The sequence below is a fragment of the Neovison vison genome, chromosome X (genome assembly GCF_020171115.1).
Source record: "Neovison vison isolate M4711 chromosome X, ASM_NN_V1, whole genome shotgun sequence".
NCBI lineage: Eukaryota > Metazoa > Chordata > Mammalia > Carnivora > Mustelidae > Neogale > Neogale vison.
In genome coordinates this window covers 36,657,120-36,673,883 of record NC_058105.1, presented here as the reverse complement: position 1 = coordinate 36,673,883, position 16,764 = coordinate 36,657,120, and positions in this window count along the sequence as shown.

Genomic DNA, 16,764 nt, shown 5'->3' with positions numbered 1-16,764 from the left:
TGACCACTTCCCGTGAAGACTGCCTGCTGGCTTGGGACTCTGACAGGCCTTTCCACAGTTCCGCCTCTGTCAAATAGGTAAGCTCAAAGGCAGCTTCTCGGTCTGGTTATGTCACAACAGTATGGCTGATCCATTGCTATTCTTTTGTGGTATTCTGAAGCCGAGAACTCCCAAAGACCTGATCTAAGAAGACGATAAGGAATAAATAAGCCCAGAATGTTTCCCCCTAATCTTCTCCCTCTCCCCCTTCAGGCCTTACAGGAACTGCACTGGCAGTTATCACAAAAAAACCAATCATTCAGCCAGTGCTACCTAACAAATCGCCTTGAAACTATTTTAAAAGTGACAGATGAGCGCAAGGTCCTGGAAGGCACACGTTCCCGCTTCCTTAATTGCCGCTTGACTGAAAGCATGAGGCAAACAATATTGAGAATCTTATCTCAGAAATGCACTACCTCAGATGGCAGAAGACGCCGTACATGTACCTATTAAATGGGCCTACAGAAACCTTGTTTGCTCAACATTAATTAAGAGATGCCTGCAAACGAGCCAAGAAGACATCTATGGATTACTGGGACAAGTACTTCATATTTTTATAACCCTTTTATTGTTTAGTTTTTAAATAGATTTTTATTTATTTATTTGACACAGAGAAGGAGAACAAGCAGGGGGAGAGGCAGGCAGAGGGAGAGGGAGAAGCAAGTTCCCTTACATTCTAGAGGTATTAGAAAGCTAAATTCCAGTGTTTGTTTATCAAAGCATCTTGAGCTACTTCAGCTATTAAAAGAGTTATAAAGGGGTGCCTGGGTGGCTCAGTCAGTTAAGCAACTGATTTCTACTCAGGTCATGATCTCAGGATCCTGGGATGGAGCCTCATGTTGGGCTCCCTGTTCAGTGGGAAGTCTGCTTCTCCTTCTCTCTCTCAGCCCTTCCTATCCACCCTGCCTCACCCACACCTTCCCCCACCCCACCCATGCTATCTCTTTCTCTCAGATAAATAAATAAAATCCTTTTAAAAATGCATTTTCTACTGGGTCACACAAGGATGATCCATACATTCAGATAGGTCATTAATAGCCATTACCTCCTCAGGCCTAAGCATTTTGAAAAATGTATCCTAGTACATGAAAGAATAGGGCAATCTGGAATAATGTAGAATTACAGAGTCCTATTATACCAAAACACATAAACGCTCAAAGAGAAATGAATAGAATGAGAAGAATAGTAGAATGAAAGCCAACAGGCATTGCTTTAAATTTCTTTAAGGTGGCCTAAAAAGAAAAGCCTAATCTAGTTGCTAGTGAGGTTGGACTAAAACCATGTAAGATAATGCTGAGCCAGGAAATTAAAATTTTAAATAGGTAACAGTGTAGTAGAGCTGTTTAAATTTGATGGTGGTGTAGAACTTTGATAGAAACAAGTTCACTGTATGATATATATGAAAATAAATAAAAGTAGTTAGAAGACTATTCCAGTAAGTGGACTACAGTCACTGCAAAAATTGTGCTTTGGGAGTGAAATATGTCATAGAGGAATTCAAGACTTTGGGCGAGTTGTCAATGTCTCAGGACATATTTCTCTTGAATGGAAAAGTTATCAATGTAAGAAAGGAAGGAAGAGTAGAAATTAACTACACCAAGTAGGTAATGGTGATTCTTCTTGACTTAAAGGCATGCAGGAGAGCTTCACTTTTTCTTAATGCTCTTCTCTCTTTTCCAACTTTATCTACAAATGAAATCTAGTCTTTTGTAATCAGAAGAGACAATCAGTATTACCTCCTGGCCACCACCAGAGGTAGTGTGTAGAGAAGGGTTGTACCAATACAGTATTTGTGGGAATGTAAATTGGGGACTCCTTTTGGAAGGCAATTAGCTGTATCAATGAAACATTTAAGTTTAAATTTCTTCAACCCAATCGTTCATCTTTTCTGTGCCCAGATATGTACATATAAGGACAATCATTGCAGTGTTGTTTTAACAGCAAAACTTTGAACATACCCCAGTGTTCATCAATAGGATATTGGCTAAATAATTTAAGTTACATGCTAAGGGATAAAAGATTTTAAAAGAACAAGGTGAAGGGCGCCAGAGTAGCTCAATTGGTTAAATGTCTGACTCTTTGTTTCGGCTAAGGCCATAATCTCATCCATCATGAGATCAAGCCTCCCTCTGCCTCACCACCATGCACGTGCACACACACACTCTCTCTCTCTCTCAAATAAATACATCTTAGGGAAAAAAGAACAAGGTGAATATGTAACTAATGACATGGAAGGCTGTCCACAGTATATAGTCAAATGAAAACCAACTGCAGAACAACGTGTGTGTAATCTCATTCCTTATATGTGTATATACACAGAGACACATATTCACACATGAATAGAAAAACTCGAGAGATAGAGAAACTAAATAAAGTGTTAACAGTGGTTAGTTCTGTAAAGGTGAGGGGGAAGAGTGAAGAGGACTTATACTTTTTATATTTATATATTGCTTAAGATTCTTTTAAAATCATTAGCATGTATTGTCTTACAAAAAAAGTTTTTCATCCAAAGTAAGCAATTTGACAGTAGAATAGATACATGCTGGTGCATCTATTAAAAAAATACTTAAGCAGTAAAATGATTCAATGTGGGTGAATCTCACAAACGTAATATTGAGCAAAAAAAAAAAAAAAAAAGCTTCAGAAAAATACACCCAGCATGAGCCTATGTATGTAAAGTTCCAAAACATACATACAACCCAAATAACATTGTTTAGAGATATATAAAGAGGAGCAATGGGATGGCAAACACAAAATTCAGAATCATGGTTAATGCTAGAAAGGAGGAAGGATTACCCAAGGTACTTCAAAGATTTGGGTTATATCCTATTTCTTAGGCTGGACGCTGGGTGGATGGATGTTCATTTTATTATTACTACTTAAACACTATGCATATGTTATATCTACTTTTCTTATATATAGGGCAGACTTTATGCATGGAAATTACAGGAGAGATTTAATAATCAAAAATTTAAGCAGAAGAGGAAAAAAAGCATCTATGTTATCCTGAAAAAAGCCATTACACACAGATACACAGTCAAATTAACTCATTCACATTGAAGGTTTAGAAGCTGAGTGGAGCCATAAAAGTCTGACCTGGGGGCAGATGCAATTTAGCTGACGGTCTCTAGAGATTTGAAATCCTACCACCAAGGAATGAATGGATGGCATAGATTTGAGTCAGTAGAAAGAAGAGGGGAAGCGTTTTGGGTGAATTGAAGGCAAGGAGTGCTCCTGGTGTTCCCACATTGCATCACAACACATGGAGAACAGATAAAATCTTCTCCCAAAGAGCTCAGGAAGCCAGTGACTGTACTGTAAAACTTCTCTCTAGGGTTCCTATCGGGAAATCACTCTCAAGTCTGATGTACAGACTGCAGCTATGTCAATGGAAAGGCTTCCAGGATGACCAGTGAACTCTAATAACTCGGCGAAAATAAGAACCCAAATATTTGAAGTGATAGCTCTAGAATAACATGATTTTTTTATATTTTCAGGCTTCACAGAATATTCTTTTTTAAAAAAAGATTTTATTTATTTATTTGACAGAGAGAGATCACAAGTAGGCAGAGAGGCAGGCAGAGAGAGAGAGAGGGAAGCAGGCTCCCTGCTGAGCAGAGAGCCCAATGCAGGACTCCATCCCAGGACCCTGAGATCATGACCTGAGCCGAAGGCAGCGGCTTAACCCACTGAGCCACCCAGGCGCCCTTCACAGAATATTCTGCCATGAGTTCCTATTAATTAAATTTAACTGAAACAACTCTAATCACCCCCACCACCTTCACTCTCCCCCACCAAGGGAGAGAAAACGGAAAAGAAAAAAGGTTTGCATTTGCTCAGACATCCTGGTTTTGTGGAAACGACTTCAAATCCTTTGTTTCTTAATTGATACTTTTCTCCCAGTAATTAAAGCATGGCAATAAATAAGGACAGAGCTTTTTATATTGCTTGACAATGATGGGGTCAGGCTCTCAGTCTCATATTCATCAGCCCGAGATGGGAAGCGGCAGCACGATGGGGGAAACCCATCTGTCTTTATTAAGACTTGGCACCAAAGGAGGACAGAATAGAGAAGAGCTCATTTAGTAAATGGCACTTCCCATTCTGCAAAGCGACAGAAAATTTACTGCCCTGTCAGCAAGAAAAAAATAATCCACTCAGAGAAAGTTGTTGTATTAGGGAGATTTAAAGAGAAAGAGCTTTTTGGTGATATTAGAAAGGATAAAAATTTCTACCTAATAATACATAACTAAGCAGGACAAAAAAAATCTGCTCCAAGCCATTGTTCACATGGCCTCCTCTAAGACCTTCCCTTCTAGATCGATTGATATCTTTTCTATTATTCAAGGCCAGAAACAAGCCCCAGTACTACCTGAAGCCTTCGCTAATTTCAGTCTAAACTACTTTCATCTTCCCCTTGCCATACTAGTGGGCATAATTTAGCATCATAACAATTCAGCATTTTACTATGTATTGTCATTCCCTGATTGTTTTATGAACTGATTGTTTTGCCCCACCAGACGAGAAGTTTCTTCTGGACAGAGACTGTGTCTTCAGTATTCTTAGAGCTCCTTCCAGCACCCAGCAGGTTGCTGGGCCCATCATAATTGTTCCATAGATGCTTGTTAATTGGTTTTTTCCCCTGATCTAAATCCCACTCTCCATGGTGACCATCTTCACTAAACAAAAACCTGAAAAAAAGATAGGATAATTTCTTACATAACTAATAGGTATTTATCAAGGTAATACACAAACAGGGTTAAAACCTAAGAGAAGACAGGAAGGTCTCTGATGCAAAGCAACAGGCTTCTGGTCCACCATGCCACATCCCATAGTCATGCCCTCCAGGAAAACCTCATTTACCCATTCTGCTGTTTTGTATTTACCTCTTCCCACCCCTACATAAAATGCCTCTACCACTGGTCTCATTTATATCATTCTCTTTCATCCCCCATTCATATAATAGAGTTACATCATTATTTTGATTCCTCTCTCAGTTGCTTTGACTCTCACATATTATGGGTGCAATGTCTTTATTATATGTTTCTTCCATTCTCTTCCTTTTACCTTCCTAATGTGCTCGTCTGTTACAAGCATCGCTCAGAGACATTGCAAGTTCAGTTCCAGGCCATGGCAAGAAAGCAAAAGGCACAATAAAGAGAGTCAGATAAATTTTTGGCTTCCCGGTGCATGTGAAAGTTATATTTAAGGTATACCATTGTCTACCAAGTGTGCAATAGCATTATGCCTAGAAAAAATATACATACCTTAATTTTAAAAATACCTTGGTGCTAAAAAGTGCTAACCGTCATTGGAGCTTTCTTTCCTTTCCTTTTTTTTTTCTTTTTTAAGAGAAGGGAAGGAGGGTGTTGGGGGGAGGGGAAGAGGGAGAAGGAGAATTTTAAGCAGGCTCTTTGTCCAGTGTGGAGCTGATGTGGGTCTCAAGCTCATGACCCTGAGATCAGCACCTGAGCCAACATCAAGTTAGATGTTAGTCACCCAGGCGTCCCATCATTGACACTTTCAGAGAGTCATCATTATTTTGCTGGTGGAGAGTCTTTCCTTGATGCTGACAGCTGCTGACTGATCAAGGTGGTGGTTGCTAAAGGTTGGGATGACCATGGCTATTTCCTAAAATAAGACAACAATATAATTTGTTGCACCTATTGACTCTTCCTTTCAGTTGGACACTTAGAGGCCATTGTAATGTTATCAGTTGGCTTAATTTCAATATTGTTGTGGCTCATAGAATAGAGAGGCCCAAGGAGAGAGAGACTGGGGAACAGCCAGTCAGTGGAGCAGTCAGAACACACACAACGTTTATCAGTTATGTTCCCTGTCTTAAATGGGCACAGTTCAGGGTGGCCCAAACCAGTTATAACAGTAACATCAAAGATCACTGATCACAGATCACCATAACAAATATGATAATAAAGAAAATGTTCAAAATATTATGAGGGGGAGCCTCGGTGGCTCAGCTGGTTAAGCATGTAACTGTTGATCTTGGCTCAGGTCCCAATCTCAACGCTGTGAGTTCAAGTCCCATGTTGGGCTCCACACTGGGAGTGGAGCCTACTTAAAAAAAAATAAAATAAAATATTGTGAGAATTTCAGTGCACATATGCTAAATCCATATAACCAGATATTTTCTCCAACATATTGAAAAGTTGGGTGGCAGTCATATGGTTTTGCTAAATACGTGTTGTGTTCAAATTTGCACTTGTTGTCCATGCTTGAGCACTCTTTCTTAAACCATCATCCCAAGTCTGAAAGATAAAAATAACTGAAATGGAATTATGGATATTTGTTTGGATTAAAGTTTTTCTAATGATTGTCATCAATTCAATTTTGTTTAAAGTTATTATTTTACTAAAATATAGTTTTATTTGGTATCAAAAAATACTGTGAGAAGTACTAAAATGTGACATAGGGATGAGAAGTGAACAAATGCTATTGGAAAAATGGTGCCAATAGAACTGTTCATCACAAGGTTGCCACAAACCTTCAATTTGTTAAAAAAAAAAAAAAAAGCAATATTTGCAAAGCACAATAAAACAAGGTATGCCTATATATTTCTTTTTTAAGATTTTATTTATTTATTTATTTATTTGACAGAAAGAGAGAGCACAAACAGAGGGAGCAGCACATAGAGGGAGAGGGAGAAGCAGGTTCCCTCCTGAGCAGGGACCTCCCCTCTCCCCAATGTAAGGCTTGATCCCAGGACCCTGGGATCATGACCTGAGCTGAAGGCAGGCACTCAACTGACTGAGCCACCCAGGTGCCCCTGCCTGTATGTTTCTTTTACACTCTTTCTATAATTATAATTAAGTCTTCTGTGCTTTGTCTGTAGGTTAATCTGAAATTTAATGTCAGTCATCAGTGTGTACTTTATCATGACTATGTACATAGCATTTACCTCAGGGCCAAGAACTATGTTATATTTCCTTTCTTATCGAGCTTTTTTATTTTTTCTGGAGTTTCTAGTAGCTTTTTTTCCCCACCTTATTTTATCTGCCTGTATTACATTTTCAGTTTGGTTGTTGATTTCTTTTCAAACTCTCCATCATAACCAATAAATGGAAACTTTTTTCTGGAAACTTGCTTCCCACAGGCCTTGAGCTACAGACTCCACTGTGGGCCATTTTCTCTCTAGACTTACTTCACAGCTATCATCCTGGAACTTCATTGCTTAATGGGTCAGAGCCACTCTTCAAGAGTTGATGTCTTCCTCCCTCTTGGTTTATTTCCTTTTTTTTCCTGGACTAAATCCTCAATTTCCTTTGAAAGTATTTGCTGCAGATTAATTCCAGAAGACATCTGTATCTGAAAATGCTTTTATTCTACTCACACTTGACTGATAATTTAACTGGTTATAGCATGCTGTGCTGAAGAAAATCATTTTCTTTTTTTTTCTTTTTTTAAAAGATTTTATTTTTAAGTAATCACTACACCCAATGTGGGGCTTGAAATCAAAACCCTGAGATCAAGAGTCATATGCTCTCCTGACTGAGCCAACCAGGCACCCTGAAAGTCATTTTCTTTAGAATTTGAAGGCTTTGCACCTACGTTGTCTCATCTGTGAAATTTCTGATAAGAAATCCTATGTCGGGGCGCCTGGGTGTCTCAGTCAGTTGAGCATCCAATTCTTGGTTTCACCTCAGGTCATGATCTCTGGGAAGAGGGACTGAGTCCCACATTTGGCTCCAGGTTCCAGGGTTCATGTTCAGCATACTTGAGATTCTTTCCCCCTTCTTCTCCCTCCCCCTATGCTCCTCCCCAACATGCACTCTTTGTCCAAACTAAATAAATAATTTTTTTAAAAAAGAAATCCTATGTCAATATCATTCTCATTTCTTCCTAGGTTACCTGTTTTTCTTTGTGAATGGTTTGAGAATGTCTCTATACTTTGCATTCTGAAATTCCACAAAAATATACTCTGAAAAAAATCTCTTGTTTTTCTTTGATCATTCTGTTTTATTCTCTCTTGAATTCCTTTTAGTCAAATGTTGGATCTCCCAGGTTTACCCTCTATGGATCATTTTTTCCCTAGCTCATTTTACTTTTTTAAGTCTTTTTTGTGTTACTTTCTTTGATATTTCCTCAACTCTCTCTTCCAGCTCTTCCCTTGAAGAATATCATTTCCTCAGAAATGATATTTTTATTTCAAGAGAACTTTCCTTTTCTCTGATCATTTATTTTCAAATATCCTATTCCTCTTATATAAATGAAATGTTTTCTTAAAACTCTCTTACTATACTAATTAGAGTGTTTGCCTCTCTGTTTTTTTTCTCTCTCTCTCAAAGATTCTATATTATTTTTTTCCTATTTGCTTATCAAATTTAACTTTGAAAGCTTTCCTCAGATATCTGGTGGTCATTGATTTTTGTTGTTGTTGTTCACATGAGAGAAATGAGGCAATGAAAAAGTGATTGAAAGCTTCATATACATGAATACAGAGCTAACTATTTTGTTGGGAGGATTCCTAAGTGCAAAAATGTTTAATACTGGGCGCCTGAGTGGCTCAGTGGGTTAAGCCTCTGCCTTCGGCTCATGTCATGATCTCAGGGTCATGGGATCGAGTCCTACATTGGGCTCTCTGCTCAGCAGGGAGCCTGCTTCCCTTTCTCTCTCTCTCTCTCTCTCTCTCTGCCTGCCTCTCTGCCTACTTGTGATCTCTCTCTGTCAAATAAACAAATAAAATCTTTTTTAAAAATGTTGAATACTTTTCTCTTGGACCTCCCAATATCTTTAAAGAACAATATTCCCATCTTTGGGAGGTCATGGAGGAAGGCATTCTGCCCACCAGAGTGGGGAAGGGATAGGGAAAATCAGCTCTATTTTTAAAAATGACTTAATTTATTCTCCCCACTGCTGCTTCATACCTCACTCATTCTCTTCTTCAAACCCAGCATTTATGCAGGAAAGAAAACCTTTCTCTTTCACCATCCCACCACTTTGCAAGTATCCTAAGCTGTGGCTTCATCTGTCACCACTCCTCCATCTGTTTCCCAGCATTCATCCATCTTTTATCCACTGATGGCCTTTTTCACCCATTCTCTTCATCATCGTGAAATTACATCTTTTGTATTCCTTTGTTGCTTTGGGATGTACAGGCAACATATGCATGTCATCTGTCTGCCATCTTTAACTTATTAAAATACATAAACTTGCTTTCATTACAATCTGAGCTCTCACTGTGCTATTCATCTCATTTCTTCTGGAAGCACTCAAGAGCATCATACTCAGTGCTGGGTTGGCATCCACCTGATTTAGTACCAAAAGCCTATGATACAGGATCCTGAAACACTACAACAGTAAACTTCTATATACTCCTTTCTTAAGCAGAGTTTTCTTTTCTTTTCTAGCTCCTTTAAGTTATAATTGACATATAACATGTGTAAGTTTAAGGTGTACAACATGATGACTTGATAGGTATGTATATTGCAAAATGATCACCAGTATAATGTTAGTTAACATGTCCGTTACTTTATGTAGTTATGACCTCACATAGTTTGCTGGTGAGAACTTTTAAGATGCATTCTTAGCAGCTCTTAAGTATATACATACAATGTTGCTCATTATAGTCACCATGCTGTACAGTACATCCCCAGGACTAATTCATCTTCTACCTGGAAATTTGTGCCCTTTGACCACTTTCACTCACTTTCCTCACTGGCCCACATTGACAGCCACCCACCCATCTATATTTCTATGAGTTCATTTTTTTTAAAAGATTCTACATATAAGTGATAACGTACAGTATTTGTCTTTCTCTGATTAATTTCACTTAGTATAATGGCCTGAAGGCCACTATGTTTTTGCAAACGGCAAGATTCTCTCCTTTTTATGGCTGAACAATATTCCATTTCATATATAGATATAGATACACATTCATCTGTCAACACATATCATTTTCATTTCTTCATTGTTGTAAATAATGATGCAAAAAACCTGGGGGTGCAAATCAATACAGTAATTTCTTTTTGTTTGAATATATACCCAGAAATGGGATGGCTGAATCATATGGTACTTGTATCTTTAGTTTTTGGAGGAACCTGATGTACTGTTTTCTGTGGAGGCTACACAGTTTAGATTCCCACCAAAAGTGCAAGAGCATTTCCTTTTCTCCACGTCCTCACTAGCACATTTCTTTTGTCCTTTTGATAATAGCCATTCTAATAGGTGTGGGGTGATAGCTCATTGTTGTTTTGATTTGTATTTCCCTGATGATGAGTGATGTGGAGCACATTTTCATATGTCTATTGGTCATTTCTATATTTTCTGTGGAAAAATATCCCTTCAGGTCCTTTGCCCATTTTTAATTGGATAACTTGTTTGTTTTTCCTGTGAGTTGTGTAAGCCACGTATGTATTTCAGATATTAACCCCCTATAAGATACACAGCCTGCAAAATATTTTCTCCTATCCTTAGGTTGCCTTTCCATTCTGTTAGTCATTTCTTTTTCTGTGCAGAAGCTTTTTAGTTTGATGTTGTCCCACTTGTTTATTTCTGCTTTTATTTTGTTGCTTGGGCATTTTGTGTCATATCCAAAAAGACTTTGCCAAGACCAATGTCAAGGAGCTTTTTCTTTATGTTTTCTTCTAGAGTTTCAGGTCTTACATTTAAGTGTTTAGTCCATCTCAAGTTACTTTTTGTGAATGGTATATGGACATTTCATTCTTTTGTGTATGAATTTCATTTTCCCAACCCCATTTATTGAAGAGGCTATCTTTCCTCCATTGAGTATTCTTGGCTCCCATGTCAAATATAAGTTAACCATATATATATGAGTTCTTTTCTAAGCTCTTGGTTACGTTTCATTGGTCTATGTTGTCTGTTTTTATGACAGTACTGTACTGTTTTAGTTACTATAGCTTTGTAATATAGTTTGAAATCAGGAAGAGTGATACGTCCTGCTTTGTTCTTGTTTCTCAAGATCGTTTGGGTTCGTCATGGTATTTTGTGGTTCTATATAAATTTTAGGATTTTTTTCTATTTCTGTAAAAAAATAAGCAGATTTGGGGCACCTAGGTGGCTCAGTCAGTTAAGCCTCTGCCTTCAGCTCAGGTCATGATCCCAAGGTCCTGGGATCGAGCCCTGCATCAAGATTCCTGCTCAGTGGGGAGTCTGCTTGTCCCTCTCCCTCTGCCCCTGCTTGTGCTCTCTCTCTTCCTTACTCTTTCTCAAATAAATAAATAAAATCTTTTTTAAAAAATAAGCAGATTTTCTATGTATAGACCAAGGTGTCTGATAAAGTTTTAGTACAGTCAGTTCATTAGGCAACTACTTGTCTTTTCCCCCCAGGGCAGTGGTTCTTAACCTGAGAAGCTTGTTAAAAATACATATTCTCAGGGCGACTGGGTGGCTCAGTCAGTTCAGCATCCCACTCTTGGTTTTGGCTCAGATCATGATCTCAGGGTCACAAGATTGAGCCCCAAATGAGTTGGGCTCCCTGCTCCGTAGGGAGTCTGCTTCTTCTCTCCCTCTCCCTCTGCCCTTCCCCCTGCTCATGCCCCATCTCTCTCTCTCTCTCTCTCTCTCTCTAAAATAAGTAAATAAATCTTTTAAAAAATACATGTTCTCAGTTCTCAGTCATGCAGAAGATCTGGGATAGAGCCAACATTCTATATTTTGGAAGAGCTCCCTAGGTAATAAAGCATAGCCCTGGTTAAGAACCACTGACCACTGAAATGCCCACAACAGCAAGGCTGAGCCTTACCCATTGTCATTCCTCCCGGTTCTAAACCCTATTATTGCTGACTGTCGGGTGACATGGGAGGCTCTAACGTGAGCATTTTCAAAGAATAGTTGCTGCATGGCTACCTCAATAAAAACCCACCAAGCAATTAACACAAAATTAACAGATTTAATCTGTGCTCAGAAAATTCACATGTCCGAGGTCATCCATGTGAGCGATAGAGGCAGGAGCAGTACTTGCACCAGTCTCCATGTGTAGTCCAAGCCAGATAGTACTATCCCTTCTAAATGCCTAAATATGTAACAAGAAGGTAAGAAATTATCGTTGTGCTAAAGCTTAGTTACCAGAAAAAGAACAAAACCAAAAACAAACAAAACAAAAAAACACATTCCCATAAGGATAAAATGAGCAAACTCTGAATTTGAGCAATGTAATCGGTTTGATTAGGTGGAAGTGTTGTTTTTAAAGGGGAGCACTAGGGTTCTAATCAAGACAACCTGACATTATTGACAAACTGTCTTATTTTTAAGACCTATAATAAATCCTTTTGGAACTTTGACATCTTCACCCCCAGGGGAATCAGAAGTAAGCCAGACAGAGCGCTGATTTGGAAATATTAGGAAGGGGCCTTAGGCATAGCTTCCATACCAGGGCAAGAGTACACTACAGTGGCTAAGAGCATGGGTTTAGCGTCAGACACAGCTAGGCTAAGAGATTAGGCTCCATCACTTACTAGTTGTGTGACCTTGATCAAACTGCTTAACCTCTGCAAGCTTCATTATTCCTTTCTGTAGTTTCTAAAGCAAAACAAACTCTGTCAAGCTTTGGTGTTTCTATATAGGCAGCTCCCTCTGCTTAGAATACCACTTACCTCCTTTTACCCTAAATCCTACTCATCCTTCAGGTCCCAAATTGATGTTGCCACTTTCAGAAAGCCCCAATTCCCCGATCAGAGTCAGGCAATGCTATTCTGCATCTCTTCCCCAAGTTTATGAAACACAACTTCAATTATAACATATGTATGGTAATTGGAAGTTTTAAAAAATTTGTTTCTTACTCACATGAGGAACCAGCAGACTAGGGCTTATGTGCAAAATCTGATCCATGACCTCTTTTTGTATAGCCTTCAAGAATGGCTTTGGCATTTTTTACAGAATTGGTTCAAAAAAGAGGAATATACAATAGGATATTTAGTGTCCCATAAAGCCTAAAACATTTACTATCTGGCTCTTTGCAGAAAAATTTGCTGACCCCTGCCATAGACTAGCAGTCTGAAGGTGAAGACTAATTTTCATTTCACTGTGTGTCCTATTTCTAACCCAATGCCTGCCACATAATATGCACTCAGATGCTCATCGAATGAAAGAATGAATTAACTAATCCAATCAATATTTTTTAAAGTGTAACTTATAAGTTCAAGAAACGATGTTATTTTGTCTCCCGATGTGCAAAGAAAATGTACTCAATTAGGGTAAATTTTTCCCTTGGATAGAAATTTGGGCAGACCACATGACTTTTCTGTTCATTTCTTCGAGAATCAACAGTCGTCAGATCACTCAAAGTCACAAAACATGAACTTGGTTCAGTAATCAGGGCATATTCAGTCTGAGATATGAATCAAATTATTCAGGCTCACTGAGAAATAAGGTTCCCCTTCCTACTCCATGCTAAGGCCTATAGGTCATGGCCACCTGCCTTTGGAGAAGGAGGGGCTGTTGGGTTTTCTTCTTTTTCTCTCCACTTATCAACTCCTATTTGGACCCTCACTAGGACAGAGCAGGAATAGAGAAGACAGTAAAGGGATTAGTCAATTCTTCCTTGGTAGAATGAATGGCTTCCCACTTTCTGGGTCTTTGGCTCTTCTTTGGGTTCTTTAAAGGCCCCCATCCCTGAGGATTCCTCCTGTACAATTTGGGAGCCCTGGGTTGATGCATCTCTATTCAGGTTCATAGTTTACAACTCCTTCTTAAGCCCCTGAGAATGTGACTGTTATCTCCAGCTATTTTTTGCTGGGGTTTCTCCATTCTTCTAGGTGGTTCTATTAGACAGGGTCCAGGGTGACCCCAGCTTGGCTCTTTCTTTTGCATGACCCCCATTTGTTTTCCAGGAAACACTCGAACATTCCTTGCCCGACAAATCCTGGGAATGTCAGCCAATCCCAACACAGTGAACCCTGTCCTCCTGCCAAGGACCACATTAGCTTTCTCAGAATGGAGGACAACCTTAATACTCTGCCTTTACTGCAGGGAACAAATGTCAAGCTCTCTGCATGGTCCAGTGAAACACCCTCTCACTAGGGTTGAAGTGAAGGAGGTAACATATCATGTATCCAAGCACTCCTGTGGAAGGTGGTGTGAAGCCTTAGCCTGGCAATAGATCTCTCGAAAGAAATGTTTTCACGAGTTTTCCTTCCCACTCTCCTCCACAATCAGGCTTCTTTTTATTTCTTGGAATCTGTTCTGGAACATTTTCTCTATAAATTCTGTATATGATAATCTGAGATAGGGGAACCTTTTATGTCTCCCTGGAAACTTGACTTTCAATAATATCATGTTACCTAGGGCTTATTTTGTTCTAATTAAGAAAGAAAAAATTAGGCTTGGTGAAACCTGATATAAGTAGCCTTATTCTCTTCGGAGCATCTAACATGTAGGGCTTGCTTCAGAGATATTTCCTCATATCATTCTCGTGATGAGAGTCTTTCCGACCTTTACACATGAGAGAACTTAGTCTCAAAGAAATCTATTGGCTTTTTCAAGGTAGCCCTGAAAATACAGATAAAGGTTGAGGCTGAAATCCAGGTCCATCTGACTTCAAAATCCATGGTGTATTTGTTACACTATAACCTTCGAAGTTCTCCACTGAAATACCCCAGATGTCAAAATAGAATGAACATGTTTCCACGGAGAAAATGGGTAGCCTAAAAAGGTCCTGCCCTAAGTGCAAAATTTCTCTTAAATCTCACACTTGATTGTAAAAATGCTTATCAAATGTGTATTTTGTTCTACAATATGTGTTTTTCATAGAAACTGTATTGCAAATTATCGCTCAAATTACCTAGGTCCTCCCTGCTGAAGTTTCAAGTAAAATTAATCCTCCAGAAAAATGCATTATGTTTACCCTGTAATTTCATGAATCTTGAGCATACCACTCCAGTTTGAGCAACCCCAGCAGAGTCCATACGGTATTAGATTATGCCAACAAAATGTTAAGGATTTGAGGGGGAGGGATGCCTGCGTGGCTCAGTTGGTTAAGCATCTGCCTTCAGCTCAGGTCATGATCCCAGACCTGGGATGGAGTCCTAGGTCAGGTTCCTTGCTCAGTGGGGAGCGTGTTTGTCCCTCTGCCTGATGTTCTCTTTCTCTCTCTCTGACAAATAAATAAAATTCTTTAAAAAAAAAAAAAGGATTTGAAGGGTAGACTCCACCCACCATAACTCCCAGAATGAGGAAAATACAGAAGATGCAAGGCTTGTTAGAATTTGGGGATTAAGGGGAAAGCACTGCAGTAATTTCTTAAAGACTGGCATAACACTATTATTATATACTACCATTATTATACTATTATTATTGTATACTATTATTACCAATTTTGTAGTAAAAATTGCTGATGACCATGAGTTGTTGAATGAACAATGCACTAATGTTATAATATTGGAAAAGTGACATGAGGTCCATTCAGCTGTTCTTAACCCGTGGGCCAGGGAGCATGGAAATTCTATGCCTATTTTTGAGGGGGGGAAGGCCCACAGCTTTGATTAGGTTCTCAGAGGAATCCAAGACCCACAAGGGTTTAAGAACCACTGCTTAAAAAGCAGAGAATTTGAGATCATTCTGCCTTGTTGTTGAATACTTGCTCCAAGCTTACTAAATTGCACAAGATACTTCCTCCTTGAGCCTCAGTTTCCTAATTTGTAAAGTGAGGATAATAATACCCAGGGCATAGGGCTGTTGTGAGGGTTCAGTGAAGTTCTCTACATGAATCACTTAAAAAGAGTAGGCACCCAAGAAATGTTAATCCCCTTCCTCCTGCCACAGTATCTATAACACAGTAGAACCATTTCAAGTACAGGTGGACATGCCATTTATAATAGAACGCATACCCGGGACACATACACTTTCTATAAAGATATTCTGCACTTGCTTAGACTTCCAACGAGAAACTCAGACCTAGATTCCAAAACTGATGTTACATTTCCATAAGAATTCAAAATAAAAGTATTCAGTAGGTGCCCCCCCCCCAAAAAAAAAGGAAAGAAAGAAAAAAAAAAAGGTTTCCCAAACCTGGGAACACACCTCTGCATCCACTCTGTTTGCAAAGATGAAATCATTTAAATCCCACTACATGCCGGCATGCTTGGTTTCAATTCTAAGCATCTATTACTATCAGACCTTGGATGAAAAACCTCCTGATTTGAGCAAGACCTCTGATCCTATTAAATGACACATGGAGAAGCTTTGACAAAGACAGGGAGTCTTTGCTAATCCTACAGCTGTGTGAGGGAGGCTCGAAGGGGTTAAAGTGGAAGGCTTATACAAACTTTGCCTCTCAGCTTCTCTTATCTCCTCCCTCTCCGCGGCACACACCGCCAAGGCAGAGCAAAGCTGATGCACTACCTTTCCCGCATACTCTAAACTGTTGCCTGCAGAAAGAGGACCTGGGGACTTAAGTGTTCAGACTGCTTGCATTCAAGTGTTCCAGACGGTATGTGCACATCTACGCAGGCACCCCTCTTGGCTCTTTGGGGTTTATAAGGAGCAGGCATCTGAAACTGCGCTCTGAAGCCATAAGTGGCAACTGGCATTTTAAGTAACTAATGCAAGGTGCTTTTCTGGGTTTGCGCTGGAAAGGTCTGACTCTTGAGGAGACTGAGAGAGAAAGCATACTTTGCACGAACATTGTCCTGCTTCTCTGGCAAAATGAGGCTTGCATTTTATTTTCCAGATATGCCAGAGGTGTTCCCGAACAAGTTGCCTGTCGGTGCAAGCTTCAAAAGAGATACTTAATGGCCAACCCCATTCATCCCG